This window comes from Bombina bombina, chromosome 10 (genome assembly GCF_027579735.1).
Source record: "Bombina bombina isolate aBomBom1 chromosome 10, aBomBom1.pri, whole genome shotgun sequence".
In the NCBI taxonomy this organism is placed as follows: domain Eukaryota; kingdom Metazoa; phylum Chordata; class Amphibia; order Anura; family Bombinatoridae; genus Bombina; species Bombina bombina.
The window spans coordinates 157,400,806-157,424,763 of NC_069508.1; positions in this window are offsets into that span (position 1 = coordinate 157,400,806).

The window sequence follows — 23,958 nt, forward strand, 5'->3', positions numbered from 1 at the left end:
CATACACAACACCTGGCTGCTTAATATTGTAAACTGTGCATACACAACACTTGGAAGCTGAATATTGTACACCTGTGCATACACAACACCGGGCAGCTGAATATTATACCCTGTGCATACACAACACATGGAAGCTGAATATTGTACCCTGTGCATACACAACACCAGGCTGCTGAATATTGTACCCTGTGCATACACAACACCTGCCTGCTTAATATTATACACTGTGCATACACAACATCTGTCAGCTGAATATTGTACCCTGTGCATACACAACACCTGCCTGCTTAATATTATACCCTGTGCATACACAACACCTGTCAGCTGAATATTGTACCCTGTGCCTACACAACACCTGTCAGCTGAATATTGTACCCTGTGCATACACAACACCTGTCAGCTGAATATTGTACCCTTTGCATACACAGCATCTGCCAGCGGAATATTGTACCCTGTGCATACACAACACCTGGCTGCTTAATATTGTAAACTGTGCATAGACAACACCTGGCAGCTGAACATTGTACCCTGTGCATACACAACACCTGTCAGCTGAATATTGTACCCTGTGCATACACAACACCTGTCAGATTAATATTGTACCCTGTGCATACACAACACCTGGCTGCTTAATATTGTACCCTGTGCATACACAACACCTGGCAGATGAATATTGTACTCTGTGCATAAACAACTCCTGACATCTGAATATTGTACCCTGTGCATACACAACATCTGGCTGCTGAATATTGTACTCTGTGCATAAACAACTCCTGACATCTGAATATTGTACCCTGTGCATACACAACACCTAGCTGCTAAATATTGTACCCTGTGCATTCACAACACCTGGCAGCTGAATATTGTACCCTATGAATACACAACACATGGTAGCTGAATATTGTACCCTGTGCATACACAACACTTGGCAGCTGAATATTATACGCTGTGTATACACAACACCAGGCTGCTGAATATTGTACCCTGTGCATACACAACACCTGGCAGATGAATATTGTACTCTGTGCATACACAACACTTGGCAGCTGAATATTATACCCTGTGCATACACAACACCAGGCTGCTGAATATTGTACCCTGTGCATACACAACACCTGGCAGATGAATATTGTACTCTGTGCATAAACAACTCCTGACATCTGAATATTGTACCCTGTGCATACACAACACCTAGCTGCTAAATATTGTACCCTGTGCATTCACAACACCTGTCTGCTGAATATTGTACCCTGTGCATACACAACACCTGGCAGCTGAATATTGTACCTTGTGCATACACAACACTTGGCAGCTGAATATTGTACCCTGTGCATACACAACACCAGGCTGCTGAATATTGTACCCGGTGCATACACAACACCTGGCTGCTGAATATTGTACCATATAAATACACAACACATGGTAGCTGAATATTGTACCCTGTGCATACACAACACTTGGCAGCTGAATATTGTACCCTGTGCATACACAACACCAGGCTGCTGAATATTGTACCCTGTGCATACACAACACCTGGCAGATGAATATTGTACTCTGTGCATAAACAACTCCTGACATCTGAATATTGTACCCTGTGCATACACAGCATCTGGCTGCTGAATATTGTACTCTGTGCATAAACAACTCCTGACATCTGAATATTGTACCCTGTGCATACACAACACCTAGCTGCTAAATATTGTACCCTGTGTATTCACAACACCTGTCTGCTGAATATTGTACCCTGTGCATACACAACACCTGGCAGCTGAATATTGTACCTTGTGCATACAAAACACTTGGCAGCTGAATATTGTACCCTGTGCATACACAACACCAGGCTGCTGAATATTGTACCCGGTGCATACACAACACCTGGCTGCTGAATATTGTACTCTGTGCATAAACAACTCCTGACATCTGAATATTGTACCCTGTGCATACACAACACCTGGCATCTGAATATTGTATCCTATAAATACACAACACATGGTAGCTGAATATTGTACCCTGTGCATACACAACACTTGGCAGCTGAATATTGTACCCTGTGCATACACAACACCAGGCTGCTGAATATTGTACCCTGTGCATACACAACACCTGGCAGATGAATATTGTACTCTGTGCATAAACAACTCCTGACATCTGAATATTGTACCCTGTGCATACACAACATCTGGCTGCTGAATATTGTACTCTGTGCATAAACAACTCCTGACATCTGAATATTGTACCCTGTGCATACACAACACCTAGCTGCTAAATATTGTACCCTGTGCATTCACAACACCTGTCTGCTGAATATTATACCCTGTGCATACACAACACCTGGCAGCTGAATATTGTACCTTGTGCATACACAACACTTGGCAGCTGAATATTGTACCCTGTGCATACACAACTCCAGGCTGCTGAATATTGTACCCAGTGCATAAACAACTCCTGACATCTGAATATTGTACCCTGTGCATACACAACACTTAGCAGCTAAATATTGTACCCTGTGCATACACAACACCTGGCTGCTGAATATTGTAATCTGTGCATAAACAACTCCTGACATCTGAATATTGTACCCTGTGCATACACAACACTTAGCAGCTAAATATTGTACCCTGTGCATACACAACACCTGTCTGCTGAATATTGTACCTTGTACATACACAACACCTGACAGCTGAATATTGTACCCTGTGCATACACAACACCTGGAAGTTGAATATTGTACCCTGTGCATACACAACACCAGGCTGCTTAATATTATACCCTGTGCATACACAACATCTGTCAGCTGAATATTGTACCCTGTGGATACACAACACCTGCCTGCTTAATATTATACCCTGTGCATACACAACACCTGTCAGCTGAATATTGTACCCTGTGCATACACAACACCTGTCAGCTGAATATTGTACCCTGTGCATACACAACACCTGTCAGTTGAATATTGTACCCTGTGCATACACAGCACCTGCCAGCTGAATATTGTACCCTGTGCATACACAACACCTGGCTGCTTAATATTGTAAACTGTGCATAGACAACACCTGGCAGCTGAACATTGTACCCTGTGCATACACAACACCTGTCAGCTTAATATTGTACCCTGTGCATACACAACACCTGGCTGCTTAATATTGTAAACTGTGCATACACAACACTTGGAAGCTGAATATTGTACACCTGTGCATACACAACACCGGGCAGCTGAATATTATACCCTGTGCATACACAACACATGGAAGCTGAATATTGTACCCTGTGCATACACAACACCAGGCTGCTGAATATTGTACCCTGTGCATACACAACACCTGCCTGCTTAATATTATACACTGTGCATACACAACATCTGTCAGCTGAATATTGTACCCTGTGCATACACAACACCTGCCTGCTTAATATTATACCCTGTGCATACACAACACCTGTCAGCTGAATATTGTACCCTGTGCCTACACAACACCTGTCAGCTGAATATTGTACCCTGTGCATACACAACACCTGTCAGCTGAATATTGTACCCTTTGCATACACAGCATCTGCCAGCGGAATATTGTACCCTGTGCATACACAACACCTGGCTGCTTAATATTGTAAACTGTGCATAGACAACACCTGGCAGCTGAACATTGTACCCTGTGCATACACAACACCTGTCAGCTGAATATTGTACCCTGTGCATACACAACACCTGTCAGATTAATATTGTACCCTGTGCATACACAACACCTGGCTGCTTAATATTGTACCCTGTGCATACACAACACCTGGCAGATGAATATTGTACTCTGTGCATAAACAACTCCTGACATCTGAATATTGTACCCTGTGCATACACAACATCTGGCTGCTGAATATTGTACTCTGTGCATAAACAATTCCTGACATCTGAATATTGTACCCTGTGCATACACAACACCTAGCTGCTAAATATTGTACCCTGTGCATTCACAACACCTGTCTGCTGAATATTATACCCTGTGCATACACAACACCTGGCAGCTGAATATTGTACCTTGTGCATACACAACACTTGGCAGCTGAATATTGTACCCTGTGCATACACAACTCCAGGCTGCTGAATATTGTACCCAGTGCATAAACAACTCCTGACATCTGAATATTGTACCCTGTGCATACACAACACTTAGCAGCTAAATATTGTACCCTGTGCATACACAACACCTGGCTGCTGAATATTGTAATCTGTGCATAAACAACTCCTGACATCTGAATATTGTACCCTGTGCATACACAACACTTAGCAGCTAAATATTGTACCCTGTGCATACACAACACCTGTCTGCTGAATATTGTACCTTGTGCATACACAACACCTGGCAGCTGAATATTGTACCCTGTGCATACACAACACCTGGAAGTTGAATATTGTACCCTGTGCATACACAACACCAGGCTGCTTAATATTATACCCTGTGCATACACAACATCTGTCAGCTGAATATTGTACCCTGTGGATACACAACACCTGCCTGCTTAATATTATACCCTGTGCATACACAACACCTGTCAGCTGAATATTGTACCCTGTGCATACACAACACCTGTCAGCTGAATATTGTACCCTGTGCATACACAACACCTGTCAGTTGAATATTGTACCCTGTGCATAAACAGCACCTGCCAGCTGAATATTGTACCCTGTGCATACACAACACCTGGCTGCTTAATATTGTAAACTGTGCATAGACAACACCTGGCAGCTGAACATTGTACCCTGTGCATACACAACACCTATCAGCTTAATATTGTACCCTGTGCATACACAACACCTGGCTGCTTAATATTGTAAACTGTGCATACACAACACTTGGAAGCTGAATATTGTACACCTGTGCATACACAACACCGGGCAGCTGAATATTATACCCTGTGCATACACAACACATGGAAGCTGAATATTGTACCCTGTGCATACACAACACCAGGCTGCTGAATATTGTACCCTGTGCATACACAACACCTGCCTGCTTAATATTATACACTGTGCATACACAACATCTGTCAGCTGAATATTGTACCCTGTGCATACACAACACCTGCCTGCTTAATATTATACCCTGTGCATACACAACACCTGTCAGCTGAATATTGTACCCTGTGCCTACACAACACCTGTCAGCTGAATATTGTACCCTGTGCATACACAACACCTGTCAGCTGAATATTGTACCCTTTGCATACACAGCATCTGCCAGCGGAATATTGTACCCTGTGCATACACAACACCTGGCTGCTTAATATTGTAAACTGTGCATAGACAACACCTGGCAGCTGAACATTGTACCCTGTGCATACACAACACCTGTCAGCTGAATATTGTACCCTGTGCATACACAACACCTGTCAGCTTAATATTGTACCCTGTGCATACACAACACCTGGCTGCTTAATATTGTAAACTGTGCATAGACAACACCTGGCAGCTGAACATTGTACCCTTTGCATACACAACACCTGGAAGCTGAATACTATGATTAGATTACGAGTGGAGCACTATCTTAACGTGCTCCCTGAAAGAGGAAAATGTTCCCGTTTACGGGGCGGACGTTAAATAAGCAGTTGTTACAAGTGGCTGGTTAATGCTCCAAGCACAGTTAACCAGAGGTCAGACCTCTGGTTAAAAACTAAAAGTTCCCCGATTACCCCCAAAATAAAGAGAGAGTTATGCAAAATTAAAAATAAATATGTGCCTCTTTTTTTTTTTTTTTTTTTTTTTAATAAAAAAATGCACAAAGCAGTTATAAGGGGTTTAAATGAGGGGATCTGGGGTGTTAGAAAAAAGAAAGCCACCTTTGCATAGAGGTGAATGGAGGATTGTGTTTTCTCTATAAAAATATATGTATATGCTTATATACATATATTTCTATGTGTTAATATGTGTATATATCCATATAAACACTTAAATATATATTCACTTGGCAGCTAAATATTGTACCCTGTGCATACACAACACCTGGCTGCTGAATATTGTACCCTGTGCACGCACAACACCTGGCAGCTAAACATTGTACCCTGTGCATGCACAACACCTGTTTGCTGAATATTGTACCCTGTGCATACACAACACCTGGCTGCTGAATATTGTACCCTGTGCATACACAACACCTGCCTGCTTAATATTATACCCTGTGCATACACAACACCTGTCAGCTGAATATTATACCCTGTGCCTACACAACACCTGTCAGCTGAATATTGTACTCTGTGCATACACAACACCTGTCAGCTGAATATTGTACCTTGTGCATACACAACACCTGGCAGCAGAATATTGTACCTTGTTCATACACAACACCTGGCAGATGAATATTATACCCTGTGCATACACAACACATGGAAGCTGAATATTGTACCCTGTGCATAAACAACACCAGGCTGCTGAATATTGTACCCTGTGCATAGACAACACCTGCCTGCTTAATATTATACACTGTGCATACACAACATCTGCCTGCTTAATATTATACCCTGTGCATACACAACACCTGTCAGCTGAATATTGTACCCTGTGCATACACAGCACCTGCCAGCGGAATATTGTACACTGTGCATACACAACACCTGGCTGCTTAATATTGTAAACTGTGCATAGACAACACCTGGCAGCTGAACATTGTACCCTGGGCATACACAACACCTGTCAGCTTAATATTGTACCCTGTGCATACACAACACCTGGCTGCTTAATATTGTAAACTGTGCATAGACAACACCTGGCAGCTGAACATTGTACCCTTTGCATACACAACACCTGGCAGCTGAATATTGTACCCTGTGCATACACAACACCTGGCAGCTGAATATTGTACCCTGTGCATACACAACACCTGGCAGCTGAATATTGTACCCTATGCATACACAACACCTGGCAGCTGAATATTGTACACTGTGCATACACAACACCTGGCAGCTAAATATTGTACCCTGTGCATACACAACAACTAGCAGCTGAATATTGTATCCTGTGCATACATAACGCCAGGCAGCTGAACATTGTACCCTGTGCATACACAACACCTGGCTGCTGAATAATGTACCCTGTGCATACACAACACCTGGCAGCTGAATATTGTAAATTGTGCATACACAACACCTGGCAGCAGATTATTGTACCTTGTGCATACACAACACCTGGCAGCTGAATATTGTACACCTGTGCATACACAACATTTGGAAGCTGAATATTGTACACCTGTGCATACACAACACCTGGCAGCTGAATATTGTACCCTGTGCATACACAACACCTGGCAGCTGAATATTGTACCCTGTGCATACACAACACCTAGCAGCTGAATATTGTATCCTGTGCATACATAACACCTGGCAGCTGAATATTGTACCCTGTGCATACACAACACCTGGCTGCTTAATATTGTACCCTGTGCATACACAACACCTGGCAGCTGAATATTGTACCCTGTGCATACACAACACCTGGCAGCTAAATATTGTACCCTGTGCATACACAACACCTGGCTGCTTAATATTGTACCCTGTGCATACACAACACCTGGCTGCTTAATATTGTACCCTGTACATACACAACACCTGGCAGCTGAACATTGTACCCTGTGCATACACAAAACCTGGCTGCTGAATATTGTACCCTGTGCATACACAACGACTGGCTGCTGAATATTGTACCCTGTGCATACACAACACCTGGCAGCTGAATATTGTACCCTGTGCATACACAACACCTGGCAGCTGAATATTGTACCCTGTGCATACACAACACCTGGCAGCTGAATATTGTATCCTGTGCACACACAACACCTGGCTGCTTAATATTGTACCCTGTGCATACACAACACTTGGCAGCTGAATATTGTACCCTGTGCATACACAACACTTGGCTGCTTAATATTGTACCCTGTGCATACACAACACCTGGCAGCTGAACATTGTACTATGTGCATACACAACACCTGGCAGCTGAATATTGTACCCTGTACATACACAACACCTGGCAGCTGAATATTGTACCCTGTACATACACAACACCTGGCAGCTGAATATTGTACTCTGTACATACACAACACCTAGCTGCTGAATATTGTACCTTGTGCATAGTCATACACAACACCTGACTGCTGCATATAGTAAATTACCCTGTGCATACACAACACCAGGCTGCTGAATATTATACCCTGTGCATACACAACACCTAGCAGCTGAATATTGTACCTTGTGCATAGTCATACACAACACCTGACTGCTGCATATAGTAAATTACCCTGTGCATACACAACACCAGGCTGCTGAATATTATACCCTGTGCATACACAACACCTAGCAGCTGAATATTGTACCTTGTGCATAGTCATACACAACACCTGACTGCTGCATATAGTAAATTACCCTGTGCATACACAACACCAGGCTGCTGGATATTGTACCCTGTGCATACACAACACCTGGCTGCTGGATATTGTACCTTGTGCATACACAAAACCTAGCAGCTGAATATTGTACCTTGTGCATAGTCATACACAACACCTGGCAGCTGAATATTGTACCTTGTGCATACACAACACCTAGCAGCTGAATATTGTACCTTGTGCATAGTCATACACAACAACTGGCTGCTGGATATTGTACCCTGTGCATACACAACACCTAGCAGCTGAATATTGTACCTTGTGCATAGTCATACACAACACCTGACTGCTACATATAGTAAATTACCCTGTGCATACACAACACCTGGCAGCTGAATATTGTACCTTGTGCATACACAACACCTGGCAGCGAGGAGCAGGGGGCTTCTGCTGTTCAGACTCATTTCATACTATCACATTAGATAGTCTGACATTTCATTGCCATAAAAAGGAACATTAAACACAAATTGGAAGCTGCATGAATCTGCAGCTTGATATGTGAGAAGAATTTTACTATGAATAATGCAGCTTTGCTTTATTAAATGAGTATATTTTTTGCTTTTAATTTTCAATGATTTCCCTGTTTCCCCAGACCGAAAAGAGCCCTGCAAAGCAATCACATCCGTGCACATGTATATGGTGTATGATGAACATGTATCATATATCTCTGTCGCTATCTATCTATCTATCTATCTATCTATCTATCTATCTATAATACACTCACAGGCCACTTTATTAGGGGCACCTGTTCTATTGCTTGTTAATACAAAATGCTAATCAGCCAATCACATGGCAGCAACTCAATGCATTTAGGCATCTAGACGTAGTGAAGACGACTTGCTGAAGTTCAAACCGAGCATCAGAATGGGGAAGAAAGGGGATTTTTTTTAGTGACTTTGAACATGACATGGTTGTTGGTGCCACACGAGCAAGTCTGAGTATTTTAAAAACTGCTGATCTACTGGGATTTTCATGCACAACCATCTCTAGGGTTTGCAGAGAATGGTCCGAAAAAGAGAAAATATCCAGTGAGCGACAGTTGTGTGGACGAAAATGCCTGGTTGATGTCAAAGGTCAGAGTTGAATGGTTCGAGATGATAGAAAATAACCACTCGTTACAACCAAGGTATGTAGAACCTTGAAGCAGATGGGCTACAGCAGCAGAAGACCACACTCCTGTCAGCAAAGAACAGGAAACTGAGGCTACAATTCGCACAGGCTCACCAAACTTGGGCATTAGAAGATTGTAAAAAAGTTACCTGGTCTGATGAGTCTCAATTTCAGCTGCGACATTCAGATGGTAGGGTCAAAATTTGGCGTAAACAACATGAAAGCATGGATCCATCCTGCCTTGTATAAGCATTTAGGCTGTGTCACGCCGCTCCTCCGTGATCATAACCGTTGCTATGATCGCGGCATGACTCGCAGTTTTGTGAGCATGGCCGTTGCTATGGTCACAGTGGTTTTTGTGGGTGCGTGGGCAATGATGTCATCAACGCACGCCGTAGTATCCGATGCTGCTCTGGATTCACCTGGGAGGTCTCCTTGGTGCGAACAGGCGCCTATGTAAGTACCTCCTTCACTTCTCTTCACTGCCCAAGTATAGGTTAGTCTTGTGCTTCCCTGGGTGCTATTATTCTGAACTGCTGTTACTTTGATTGCCTTATTGTTACCGAACTGTGCCTGTCTGACCACTCTGCCTGTTTAACCCTTGAATTGCTGGATTGCCTTATCATTGCTGAACTCTGCCTGTCTGACCACTCTGCCTGTTTACCCTTGAATTAATGGATTGCCTTTTCTTTACTGAACTCTGCCTGCCTGACCATTCTACTGGTTTACCCCTGAACTGCTAAACCACTGGATTACCTTTGTTGCGGACCTCTGCCTGTTCCTAAACATTCTCCTGGTTTACCCCTGAACTGCTAAACCACTGGATTACCTTTGTTGCTGACTTCTGCCTGTTCCTGACCATCATCCTGGTTTACCCCTGAACTGCTAAACTGCTGGATTACCTTTGTTGCTGACCTTTACCTGTTCCTGACTATTCTGCTGGTTTATTACTGAACTGCTAATCTGCTGGATTGCCTTTCTCTTGTTGCTGTTAAGGACTGCCCTGTCTACCGTGAGTATTGCTTACCTCATTTCTTATACTTACTTTGTTCTGCGATATTTCCTTATCCTTCCACTTGATGCCGGGATAAAAAGACTACTGGCCAAGTTTCGTCTGATAGGGAAATATCCCACAAGCATTACATTATACTTGGGCCATGGACCCAAATGAGGTAATAAGAGCAGTCTCTCTTCAGGGACAGACCCTGGAAACCCACGCCATACACTTGCAGAATGTGGAATCTAAACTAGAGGCTATATCCGCTATGCTCTCCTCACTGGTTGCAGAGAAAAATGCTGCTCCTGTTGTTACTCAGCCAGCCCCTGTTGCTAGTGCTGCAACTCCCCCCCCCCCATTTCTGGAAGTATACCCCGGATACCGTTGCCTGACAAGTATGATGGTACTACCGACTGTTAGGGTTTTCTTAACCAGTGCAAGTTGCCCTTCCGCAATGACCCTCACACTTTCCAGTCTCATCAGTCAAAGGTCACTTTTATAATTTCTTTATTGAAAGACAAGGCCCTAGCCTGGGTCTCTCCACTTTTGGAAAAGAGCGATCAACTCCTGAACAATGCAGATGCCTTCATTTCTGCATTATCTTCCGTATTTGGGACCTCCGGCTGCACTTCTGCTGCAGAGTACTCCCTCTTTGATCTCCGCCAGAGCAATAGATCTGTGGCACAATACGCCATCGAGTTTCGCACCTTGGCACATGAGACCAGATGGGATGGCAGTGCTCTCAAAGCGGCCTTCAGGAGAGGCCTGCATGAGCGCATCAAGGACAAGTTCACTTATCGTGATGTTCCATCTTCCCTGGATGAATTCATAACACTTTGTATCAGTCTGGATTCTCGCTTTCAGGAGAGACAAGCTGAGAGAGAGAGAACTCGTAGAATCCTTCCCTCTCGTCTTCCTACTCGTCCAGTCACTAGACTGTCCTTTACCCCTTCAGCACCTCCAGTTACCTCTGTAGAGGAACCCATTGATCTTTCTTCCCTTAAGCCCTCTGAATCTGAAAGACAGAGAAGGAAATTGAGACTGTGGCCTCTAGTTATCAAGCCGTCAACCTCAAATACGCTGGAATTCCACAGCGTATTTGTGGCGAGGCTGATTTGCCTTAGTTATCAAGCCCTACACACTGGCAAAAGTAGAATATATTGACGTAAGCTTCGATCCGCCGGACTCAGTCATACACAGATCACTCCAGATGTTCCGAACACAAGTTCGGCACAATCTGACTATTTTTGCTAGTTATCAAAAAACTAGCAGGTACGCTCGGCACTTTTCCGGCCCAGCGTACCTGGTTTTCAATCTGCCGCCCTGGAGTCGGCGGATCCCATAGAAATCAATGGGAGTCTCACCATAGCGAAAGTTCATGTTCGCTGCTGCCCGACATCCCATTGATTCCTATGGGAGATGTCTGCACCTAACACCCTAACATGTACCCCTAATCTCCCCCCCCTACATCGCCGCAACTAAATAAATGTATTACCCCCTAAACCGCTGCTCCCGGACCCCACCACAACTATAATAAACTGATTAACCCCTAAACCGCCGCTCCCGGACCTCGCCGCCACCTACATAATACCTATTAACCCCTATCCTGCCCCCCCTATACCGCCGCCACCTATAATAAATTTATTAACCCCTATCCTGCGGATCCCGGACCCCGCCGCAACTAAATAAATTGTTTAACCCCTAAACCGCCGCTCCCGGACCCCGCCGCCACTTATATTAACCTTATTAACCCCTAATCTGCCCCCCCTACACCGTCGCCACCTATAATAAATGTATTAACCCCTAAACCTAAGTCTAACACTAACCCTAACACCCCCTAACTTAAATATTAATTAAATTAATCTAAATAAATATTACTCTTATTAAATTAATTATTCCTATTTAAAACTAAATACTTACCTGTAAAATAAACCCTAAGATAGCTACAATGTAATTAATAATTACATTGTAGCTATTTTAGGATTTATATTTATTTTACAGGTAACTTTGTATTTATTTTAACTAGGTACAATAGCTATTAAATAGTTATTAACTATTTAATAACGACCTAGCTAAAAGAAATACAAAATTAGCTGTGAAATAAATCCTAACCTTAGTTACAATGAAACCTAACACTACACTATCATTAAATAAATTAAATTCATTAACTACAATTACCTACAATTAAATACAATTAAATAAACTAACTAAAGTACAAAAAATAAAAAAAACTAAGTTACAAAAAATAAAAAAAGATTACAAGATTTTTAAGCTAATTATACCTAATCTAAGCCCCCTAATAAAATAATGAATAAAATAATAATGATCAGAACAGCCAATAGAATGCAAGCTCAATCTGATTGGCTGATTGGATCAGCCAATCCGATTGAACTTGAATCTGATTGGCTGATTTAATCAGCCAATCAGATTTTTCCTACCTTCATTCCGATTGGCTGATAGAATCCTATCAGCCAATCGGAATTCGAGGGACGCCATCTTGGATGACGTCCCTTAAAGGAACCTTCATTCGTCGTTAGTCGTCAGTCTGGAAGGATGCTCCGCGCCGGAGGTCTTGAAGATTAAGCCGCTCCTCGTCGGATGGATGAAGATAGAAGATGCCGCTTGGATGGGTGAAGACGTCTCAAGGTAGGGTGATCTTCAGGGGGGTAGTGTTAGGTTTATTTAAGGGGGGTTTGGGTTAGAGTAGGGGTATGTGGGTGGTGGGTTTTAATGTTGGGGGGGGTTGTATTTTTTGTTACATGCAAAAGAGCTGTTTATTTTGGGGCATGCCCCGCAAAAGGCCCTTTTAAGGGCTGGTAAAAGAGCTGTTAACTTTTGTAATTTAGAATAGGGTAGGACATTTTTTTTATTTTGGAGGGCTTTGTTATTTTATTAGGGGGCTTAGATTAGGTGTAATTAGCTTAAAAATCTTGTAATCTTTTTTTATTTTTTGTAACTTAGTTTTTTTTATTTTTTTGTACTTTAGTTAGTTTATTTAATTGTATTTAATTGTAGGTAATTGTAGTTAATTAATTTAATTTATTTAATGATAGTGTAGTGTTAGGTTTAATTGTAACTTAGGTTAGGATTTATTTCACAGCTAATTTTGTATTTCTTTTAGCTAGGTCGTTATTAAATAGTTAATAACTATTTAATAGCTATTGTACCTAGTTAAAATAAATACAAAGTTACCTGTAAAATAAATATAAATCCTAAAATAGCTACAATGTAATTATTAATTTCATTGTAGCTATCTTAGGGTTTATTTTACAGGTAAGTATTTAGTTTTAAATAGGAATAATTAATTTAATAAGAGTAATATTTATTTAGATTAATTTAATTAATATTTAAGTTAGGGGGGTGTTAGGGTTAGTGTTAGACTTAGGTTTAGGGGTTAATAATTTTTTTATAGGTTGCGGCGGTGTAGGGGGGCAGGATAGGGGTTAATACATTTATTATAGGTGGCGACGGTGTAGGGGGGGCAGATTAGGGGTTAATAAGTTTAATATAGGTGGCGGCGGGGTCCGGGAGCGGCGGTTTAGGGGTTAAACAATTTATTTAGTTGTGGCGGGGTCCGGGATCCGCAGGATAGGGGTTAATAAATTTATTATAGGTGGCGGCGGTATAGGGGGGGCAGGATAGGGGTTAATAGGTATTATGTAGGTGATGGAGGGGGTCCGTGAGCGGCAGTTTAGGGGTTAATATATTTATTATAGTTGTGGCGGGGTCTAGGAGCAGCGGTTTAGGGGTTAATAACTTTATTTAGTTGCGGGGGGCTCCAGGGGCAGCGGTATAGGGGGTAGAACAGTATAGTATAGTGTGGGTGCTTAGTGACAGCTTATTAATAAAGCTGGGAAAAAGCCGAAGAGCAGTGAGATCGGATGAGTGATAACTATCACAGTCCGCTGCTCATCACCCCGTACTTGGTGCGCAGCTTTTTGACAGCTTTTTTGATAACTTTGGCGAACATATTCAGGTCCGCGGCGGAGATGTGAGGCGAGCTTAGGCGGGCGTATTGGGGCCGGCGAAGGTAGGTAAGTAGACACGTTGATAACTAGAGGCCTGTGTTTCTATTGTGGTTCTAATTCACACCAACTCAAGAATTGTGATTTACTGCCGGGAAAAGCCAACGCTTAGAGGATAAAAGTGGGGTACCTCTAAGCGTGGCCACTGCTAATTCCCCTCACCCTTCTCAGATCCTGGTACCGTTACCCTTACCTTTCTTCAGAATTCTGTCCATACACAAGCCTTTATTGAGTCAGGGGCAGCTGGAAATTTTCTAGATCTCCGTTTCATGATTCTTGCAGGGTTACCTTTTCTTCAGAAGAAACAATGTCTTAAAATAACTACTCTGGATGGCACTCCCCTTGGATCAGGGTTAATCCATTTCGAATCAACACCTCTTACCATGACTGTGGGAGTCCTTCATACCGAACAATTGCAGATTGATGTCATCCATTCTCCAGCACAACCAGTTATCCTTGATCTTCCTTGGCTACGTAAACACAATCCTCCTTTAGTGCATGTGGACCAGGTCGGCTTTATGGCACATTGGAACTCGGCAGCAAGTATTCGAAAAGTTATGCTGTTGATTGATTTTTTTCAATCAAAGTTGAGTAAGAGTAAGGAAGAGCCAGCTATCCTGTCCCTTGATGCCAACAAGGCATTTGACTCTATTACGTGGGACCATTTATTCCATACCATGGAGCATTTTGGCTTTAGAGGACACTTTCCCAATTGTATTCGGGAGCTATACACAAATGCCTTATCAGTATTAATGGTGAATGGTTCGCCTACGGACCCTTTTTCTATCAGGACTGGCACCCGACAAGGCTGCCCAATTTCACCACTCCTGTTTAATTTGGCAATTGAACCGTTGGCGTTATTATTCAAAGCGCATCTCAAAGGGATTTGCCTAGGAGACGCCCACTGCAAATTATTATTATATGCAGATGATCTGCTTCTCCTTCTTAATGACCCTCAAACTGAAGTTCCGGTTATTTTAGAGATTATAGTCAAATTTGGGTCATTCTCGGGCTATAAAATTAATATTAGTAAATCAGACTTACTTTGGTTAAATTTATCAGTACAGTCAGACTATGTACCCCCTTTTAAAGTGGCCGAACAACATATAACATACTTAGGTATCAACATTAGTAGAAACCCATTAGATTGGTACAATCTCAATTATTCTCCTCTCTTCGCCAAAATAGAAGTAGATTTAAGAAAGTGGGCAAATATACCCCTTTCACTTACCGCAAAAGTTAATCTAATTAAGATGACCATTCTACCGAAACTTTTGTACGTCATGCAAAATATTCCTGTCTTAGTAACTAAAAATGATCTTAAACGTCTAGACAACTTTATTAGGTTATTTATATGGGGCAGCGGAAGGAAACGTATCTCGCTATACAAGCTGGCGCAGCTTAATCAGTTTGGAGGACTAGCGTTGCCCATATTTTCCTTGTACAACAAGATCTGCTTAGCTAAGGTAGCCATGGATTGGTTAACTGATGGATCATATGTAGCTTCTCTTGAGATAGAAAAAAAAATAGTCTTTCCCTACTCCTTAGTGGCTCTATTGCACTGCTTGGCTTCAGTCATACCGAATAAGATAAAGAAGAGAATTACACTAATGAATGTTATAAAAGCCTGGCAGGATATTCGGAGTAATATGAATGATAATCCCTTGATTTCTGAGGTTATACCCATTATGAAAAATCCAAGTTTTACTCCTGGTTTAAACAATAAACTGTTTCTTAGATGGGCTGATCAAGGTCTCTCGCATCTATACCTCTATCTATACTTTTGCCGCACTAAAATCCCGCTATCAGCTTATTAACACAGATTTTTACGCGTATTTGCAGGTTCACCATTGGTATAATTAAATCTTACAAAAGCATACTAGTGAATGGACTCACCCCGCCAAGAATGGGTCTTAACCTTTACAAGTTAGGAAAACGCTTGAGTAACTATTGGTATAGGATGATTCTATCGTCATGGGGGGAGAGTAATTTACTGGACATTTATGCCAGGTGGGCACAAGATATTCCTAATTTGGAATTAGCTAATGTGAAACTTGGTATAATTGCAGTGGTGCGGGCTTCCCTTTCGGCATCCTGGCGTGAATCACATTTTAAACTGATAAACCGTATATACATACCCCCAGCAAGTTTAAATAGATGGTATGGCAATATATTAAATACATGCCCACGTTGAAGTTCCTGCCAGGCTGATCTGGTCCACATGTTCTGGAGCTGCCCGAAAATCATGCAATTCTGGGGCAGGGTACAATTCTGGTTAAACAGGATATTCTCCTCCCATTTAGTATTTCAACAACAAGATATTTTCTTCTTGACAGTGTCCTCTTGTGACACTTACAATGTTGCTTTTGTTAACACAGTAATCCTGGGTGCTAGATACCTAATTTTAAAAAGCTGGAAAGATAAGCACGCACCAACGATCAATAATCTATCTCACCTCTTACATTCACAATATACAATAGAACAATTAGACAGTGTTAATTCTGGAAACAGTCAACAAAATAAATTTGTAAGTAAGTGGTTGGATTTCATTAAAATATATAGAAATTCTATTTAAGTATACGGCAAAACTATTACAGGGTTTTTTTTTTTGGGGGGGGGGGTTCTCCCTTTCTCCCGCCAGGCCATTCTCCCCCCCCCCCCGTAACCCTCTTATAAATCCACCTTCTTGTCAATAGATTAACAGCTACTTAATTGAGTAATACAAAGTATCATGTAAATTGTCTTTTTTTTTCTTTTTTTCTTTGTCGTTTCTTTTTCTTCTGCAATTAATGTTCCAATGTGAAATTATTGTATTGATTGGTAATTTCCTTATTCGACCATGTACGTATAAATTCAAAAAAATTGTTGAGGTTAGCATAATTAAGCTTTTTTTTTTTCTTTTTTTTTTCCGGGAACAGAATGTATATGTTCATCATAATTATGTAACTTGCTTGGATATGTTTTTTTTTTTTTTTATTATTATTATTTTTTGCTTATTGTTCTTTCTGTTACTTTACCTCAACCTCAATAAAAGAAATATATAGTAAAAAAAAAAAAAAAAACCACAATCCTCAATTTGACTGGACTGAGGGACAGTTAGCTTCCTGGGGTAAATCCTGTTTCCACTCCTGTCTGGCTAAGGTTACTCCGCTGCATCACATCCCTATAGCCAGCCTTCTGACCCCTTCTAATCTTCCCTTAGTATACCCAGAATTTATGGATATCTTCGAAAAGAAAGCAGCTGATGTGCTGCCACCTCACTGTCCTTACGACTGCAAAATAGACCTCTTTCCTGGAGCCCCACTTCCTAAAGGCAGGACTTAACCGCTCTCCAAAGCTGAAATCAAGGCCATGGAGGAATATATCCAAGAAAACCTAGCTAAAGACTTTATTCACCCTTCCTCCTCTCCTGCCAAGGCTGGCTTCTTTTTTGTCAGTAAAAGGGAAGGTGGTCTCAGACCCTGTATCGACTAAAAAGCCCTAAACAACATTACTATCAAAAATCGTTATCCTATTCCTTTGATCACTGAATTATATGATTCACTCCAGAATACTTGCTACTTTACAAGGTTGGACCAACGTGGGCCTTACAATCTCATTCGTATCTTCCCTGTACACGAGTGGAAGACTGCCTTCAACACAAGATCAGGGCATTACGAATACCTTGTAATGCTTTTTGGGCTGTGTAATGCCCCTGCTGTATTCCAAGAATTTGTCAATGATGTCTCTATCTATCTATCTATCTATCTATCTATCTATCTATCTATCTATCATCTATCTCTGTATCTATCTATTGGTCTATCTATAATCTATCTCTGTATCTTTCTCTGTATCAATCTATCTATTATTCTATCTCCCCTTAGGGTTGTTTAGCACTGATTTGGCTTAAGTATACTTTATTAAACAGGTTTAGTTAACACATTGATCCAATTTGTTTGATACGCTCTCTCTCTCTCTCTCTCTCTCTCTTTCTCTCTCTCTCTCTCTCTCTCTCTATCATCTATCTCTGTATCTATCTGTATGTTTGTCCTTCCACCCGTCTATCTGTCTGTCTATATCAATCTATCTATCTATTTATCTATCTATCTATCTATCTATCTATCTATCTATCTATCTATCTATCTCTGTATCTGTCTGTTTGTCCTTCCCCCCATCCATCTGTCTGTCTCTATCTATCTATCTATCTATCTATCTATCATCTATCTCTGTATCTATCTATCTATCTATCTATCTATCTATCTATCTATCTATCATCTTTAATCTATCTATCTATAATATATCTCTGTATCTTTCTGTGTATCTATCTATCTATCTATCTATCATCTATCTCTGTATCTATCTATCTATCTATCTATCTATCTATCTATCTATCTATCTATCTATCTATCTATCTATCATCTATCTATCTATCATCCATCTCTGTATCTATCTACCAGGGGTTGATAGTTATATTTAGCATTTGCAATGTGGGGTAATGGCGGTTTAGGGGATAATAGTTTTATTTACATACTTTGCGATGTGGGGGGATGGTGGTTTAGGGCCTGATAGATAGTGCAGGGCAACTAGCCTGGAACGGAACTAAGGGTTAATGCCTGGTTGAGTGAGTGCTAAGTATGTGTGTTTTGTTACAATGTTGTATTATGTTAGGGAGAGATTTACTCACCCTTTATATGTGATGTGCAGGAAATCCACTTTCTCTTTGCTCCAGTGGATTTCTGGAATTTTTTTCAACATGGACCGAAGCAAGAGAGTTTCTGTTCCTCCTCAAAGGTTCAGAGATGAAGAGGCTGAGCCTGAGGGGTGGGAAGAGATGGACCTTTAAGAGATAGAATGGATTGCACCTTCCCCCTCTGGGGCCCTTTTACAGTATCGTGGGTCAGGGCTATGTTTCTGGTCTCTCCATTTCCTCTTCCCCTTCGGTGGGCGAGGGGAGTCAAGTTTTGTTTTCCTCTCCTGAATGGGGGGGGGGGTTGAGTAGGATGGTGATATCGTGGGGCCCTCTCAGGCTTCTCAACTGGCCGGGCAAACTAGGGACCACTATGGGCTTTAGGCTAGGGTCCCAAGTTATTGGTGGTTTAGGGAAGAGAAGTGGTAGCTGGCCGGGGTCCCAAGTGAAAGGAGAGGGTCCTTCTAATGTAGATAGGATACTCAGTAGTGTAAGTAGTGGGAGCAGTGGGGCCTTACCGGCATTGGTGGTGCTCTCCGGCGAGTCCGTCGCAACCGCTGTGGCACTGCTCCAGTCCCTGGTGGCGGGACATACAGGGGCCTCATCTCCAGGTGCGTTGCCCATCCAGTTCCAGGATCTGATGCAAGGGGTCGACCAGCAGTCCTCTTCGTCCACTGCATTCCATGCCTCATCCAAGATGGCCGCCACGCTATCTTCCAATCACGTGCCGCTTCAGCCTACCGCTTCTGGTGACGTCACTTTTGGTCGCATCAGTCGGAATACAGAGCGGATCGTCCCCCCCTTGGCTCCACAGGTAAGAAGGGAGCAACACAGGGGGGGAAGGAAGCCTCAGTGAAGCCACGAATCAGTGAAGAAAAGGGCAATAAAGGGTCCCAAGTGCACACACACGCTTCTACCATGGCCAAAAATAAAGGAGGGTAGGCCGTTAGGGCTCCCTCCTTGCACTCACGGCCCAATGTAGTATCTAGCAAGGCCAGGGTGGCCCTTGTCTTTCCTTTTTCTGGCAGTTGGCGAGGGTTTGCAGAGGCTGATTCCTTTGATCTGTGCTTCCCTGGCATCGGCTACCTGGACAGCTTACGTGAGGTACTGGAGTAAATGGGTGAGTTTTTGCGACCACTGGGGAGGGCAAGCAATGCTTATTGCTCCAGTGGCTCGCTGAGTTGAGAGGTATGGAGGATACAAAGGGGGCAGTGGTGTCCTGACTTTCTGCTATTGGTTTCTTTTGCAGGCTATATGCTTTTCAGGACGCATTGCGGACCTTTCTCGTTCGGCAGATAGTACGAGGCTGGGGGCATATGGAGGTTCCAAGCAGAGACATCAGGAAACCAATTACAGCACACCGATTAGTTCTTTTGCTCGATGAGTTAACGTCAATCTGTTCCTCCTTTATTCGAGTCAAGGCTCTTCGGAATGGCTTTTGGGTTGGCTTTTCATGGGGCACTGCGAGTAGGAGAATTGGTCCCGCCTTCTAAGACGGCCAAACGGGGGGGGGGGGGTGTCATGAATGAACACATTCGTGTGACAGGTGACGCAGTACTACTGTTTATCCCGCGGTCCAAAACAGACCAAGATGGACGGGGGCTTGGCTTTCCCTTCCAGGGCAACCAGGCGTGGCTTCCTGTCAGCTGATATCCTCCTATATGAAAATATAGCCAGGAAGGTTCTCCAGGTTTTTTATTCACGCAAACGAGGAGCCATTGACGTTATTGAAGTTTAGAAGAATTTTGGGAAGGGTGGCCCAACAGGCGGGCCTTGATTCTTCACACAGCTATGAATGCAGCTGAGTTAGGATGGTCTTTGGATCGTATTCGTCCTTTGGGGCGATGGAGATCACAACGGTATAGATCTTACATCAGACCGTTGCAGCTACAGTTCTGTAAATATTGAGCAATAATTTGGTAATCCTTGGTAAGGTATTTGGTGGAGGAGGGTCTTATGAGTATTGTAATGTCATCTTTGATGTCAGGATCGCTACAGCCAGACTCTAACTGTTATTTCTTTTTCAGGAACACGTCCAGGTCCTGTTCAGGTGTGGATCGTAGGCCACTCTTATGTGCACTGGGCTTCCATTCATGCTTCAGCTGCGCCTGGAGAACAACAACTGGGATTCCCCTCGGCTACGGCCGTGATACGATGGTTGGGGCGTAGGGGTTTGTGCTGGGCAGATCTGCCGGCATTGCTGCAGGATGCCGCTAGGAGGTGGGAAAAACCTTGCATCCTTATTCTGCATGCAGGCGGCAATGATGTAGGGGCTATCCCCACAGTGGATTTAATCCAGGCAATGCAGGCTGATCTGCGGCAGTTCAAACTATGGTTTCCTGGTGTGTGAATCGGGTGGTCGAATGTGATCCCTAGATTGAGGTGGAGGCACATGTGGTGCCATAAGGCAGCTTTTCAGGTCCGTAAAAAGATCAACAGGGACATAAGAAAGCTAGTAAAGGACCTTGAGTGTTTTGTAATAGAGCATGGGAACATTTCTGCAGCTCATAAAGGCTTATACAGGTAGGATGGAATACATTTGGAACCCGTAGGAGTAAACCTATTTATACAAAATATCAGGCAGGCACTACTCCTAAGATTATAGTGTGGTGTCGGCAAGAGTCTGGACCTTTTAAATCACAGGACTGTCTCTTGTAGCGGGTGGTCAGGATCACGGCTGCAGGCTGTAAGGAGGTTTGAGTGATGGCCATTTTAGTCAGGGTGACGTCCCCAGGTTTGAAGCTTGGGGGTGCCCTGACTGGTTAACAGCGGGCCGAGAACTCCCTAAGCTAATATTTTGCGTCAATCTATCTCCGCCTTTTTGTCTGCAGCTGTGGCCCCTGTCCACTTTCTAGAAGGGGTTATATAGTTAGATATTTAGGCCTCGATTGCCACCACCCGTGTATATATTTCGTATTGCAGTTCCCATTGTTGGGCAATAATAAATACGACCCACGGGTCTGTCACCCACTTATTGTGTTGTGTGTTATTTATGCCAAAGTTATTCATTATCGGCTAGATTACGAGTTTTGCGGTACAGCTATATCACTGAAAAATTGGGTATTAGGCTGGAATGGCCAGGAACGCATATTACGAGTCGCAACTGTATATTTATACCGCAAGCATTTTCGCCTTTAACACAACGTCCATTCCACACTCAAAAAAATTATGTTTGAGTGCGGTATTTTCATAACACCGGGATTACAGGTTGTGCGTTCCGGCTAAATTGCTTGCGTTATGCTCTATACCGATACGATCCATACCGCCATCTGAGAGCAGTAGTTATGGATTTTGTGTAACAAAAATGTTACAAAGTACACTAACACCCATAAACAACCTATTAACCCATAAACCGCCGCCCTCCCACATCACAAACTCTATATTAAACTTATTAACCCCCAATCTGCCGCCCACACACATCACAACTATTAAATAAATGCATTAACCCCTTATCTGCCACCCACACACATCGCCAACACTATTTAAATATATTAACCCCTAAACCGCCGCTCCCAGATATCGCCACCAGTATAATAAAGTTATTAACCCCTAAACCTCCAGCCTCCCACATCGCTGCCACTAAATAAACCTATTAACCCCTAAACCGCTGCCCCCACATTGCAAAACACTAAATTAAACTATTAACCCCTAAACTAAACACCCCCCTAACTTTAAATTAAGATTGCAATATAACTAACTAATAAATAAAAACTTACTTGTGAAATAAATAATAATACTTCTATTATCTCATTTGCTTCATTCTCTTGATATCACTTGCTGAAAAGCATATCTAGATATGCTCAGTAGCTGCTGATTGGTTGCTGCACATAGAGGCCTTGTGTGATTGGCTCACACATGTGCATTTCTATTTCTTCAACAAAGGATATCTAAAAAATTGAGCAAATTAGATCATAGAAGTAAATTGGAAAGTTGTTTAAAATTACATGCCCTATCTGAATCATGAAAGTTTAATTTTGACTAGACTGCCCCTTTAAACTATAAATTAACCTAACCTTACTATTCCAATAAAATGAAAAAAACTACCAATTAAAAATCCTAAATTACAAATTTAAAAAAAATAACATTACAAAAAAAAATAAAAAATAAAATTATGAAAAATAAAAAACACTAAGATTACAAAAATAATAAACGAAATGATCAAAAATAAAAACAATTTCACTTAATCTAATAGCCCTAAAAAAGCCCCCCTCCCCACAATAAAAACACCCCCTAGCCTACAATAAACTACCAATAGCCCTTAAAAGTGCCTTTTGTAGGGCATTGCCCTAAGTTAAACAGCTCTTTTACCTGGAAAAAAATACAAAGTCCCCCAACAGTAAAACTCACCACCCAACCAACCCCCCAAAATAAAAAACCTAACTCTAAAAAAAAACTACCCATTGCCCCTAAAGGGGCATTTGTATGGGCATTGCCCTTAAAAGGTCATTTAGCTCTTTTGCATTTCCCTTAAAAGGGCATTCAGCTCTTTTACAATTTGCCCAAAGCCCTAATCTGAAAAAAAAACACCCCAAAAAAAAAACAACTAACACTAACCCCAGAATATCTACTCACGGTTCCTGAGGTCCGGACATCCATCTCCATCCAGACGGCGAGACGTCTTCATCCAGGCGGCGACATCTTCATCTATCCCGGGGACGTCTTCTATCTTCATCCCAGTGGCATGGAGTGGAGCTATCCTGGAAGCCGATGCCATCTTGCGCGGAGCATCCTCTTCATATGGTC